We start from the raw sequence: 1011 nt of genomic DNA, 5'->3' as shown, positions 1-1011 counted from the left end.
ACCCCATCTGGAATCTTCCTTTCCTTGACAGATTGTGAGCTGAGCTTTGCATTCCCATGCTCCCACTATGCCATAAGAGACCCAAAACAGAGAGATCACTTGATTTTGGCTCGAGCTTTAACACCTGGGAGCCAAAATGAACCTTTTCTATTTACAATTTGATGATCTCAAATACTGGTTACACTGACAGAAGGCTGGCTTGCACGTGTACCTCAAGATGAAAGACACCCCAAGTATCCTTTAGTCATTGCTCAATCACCTGATACTTCTGAATTAGGACTTTGTCTTCCAAGAACCATGGCTCTTCTCCTCACTCCAATGTGAGGGTTGCCTCAGGTTTGGAATTGCAGTGGCTAGAAAAAGTCATTAAGGGAAATAATGTACTTGAGAGATGATAGAAAGTTCTTTTCTAAAGATACACAAATATTTAGCAGCAAGGGCAACAAATACAAGAAAGCATTTGTTGTTCTTAATGGTGAAGCAGGGACATAAACATTGTGCTTCTCTAAAGGTTTCAATTTCCTTAGACAACTTAATTAAGAAGGCTCCAAATTTTTCAGACATCACACACTCATTTTTTGGAAGACGATTTCTCCCCCCAGGAGGTTATGGGAAGTAGAGGTTGCCTGAGTGTTATTCAAAAGAGTACATTTGTGTAATACGCTGATTATAGTAGGGATCCCTCTTCTCTGAGAGTGCGACCTGCCCATCCTTCTTTTCTGGAGGAAGAAGAGCTTAGATAGTAAAAGAAGCAGGAAGGAGTAGTTGTAAATATGGAGGAAGCTTCCCTGCTCCCTCACTGGTCACCTCCCACTCTCTGACACAATTCTAACACACCACTGATAGTGGCCCAGGATGTTGAAAGTTTTATAACCTGATTAACAATGTTACCCAGGTTTCTTATATTGTTGATATGTTTTCAAAAGCACATGCACTCTGGTGCACTCCTGTGCTCAGGTCTGCTTACCCACAGTGATAAGGTGAATGCAGGCCTCCAACATCACATCTCTT

Source organism: Octodon degus, unplaced genomic scaffold, assembly GCF_000260255.1.
Source record: "Octodon degus isolate 3935 unplaced genomic scaffold, OctDeg1.0 scaffold00100, whole genome shotgun sequence".
NCBI classification, from domain to species: domain Eukaryota; kingdom Metazoa; phylum Chordata; class Mammalia; order Rodentia; family Octodontidae; genus Octodon; species Octodon degus.
The sequence above is the reverse complement of the archived record's forward strand: the minus strand, read 5'-3'. Positions refer to the sequence as shown.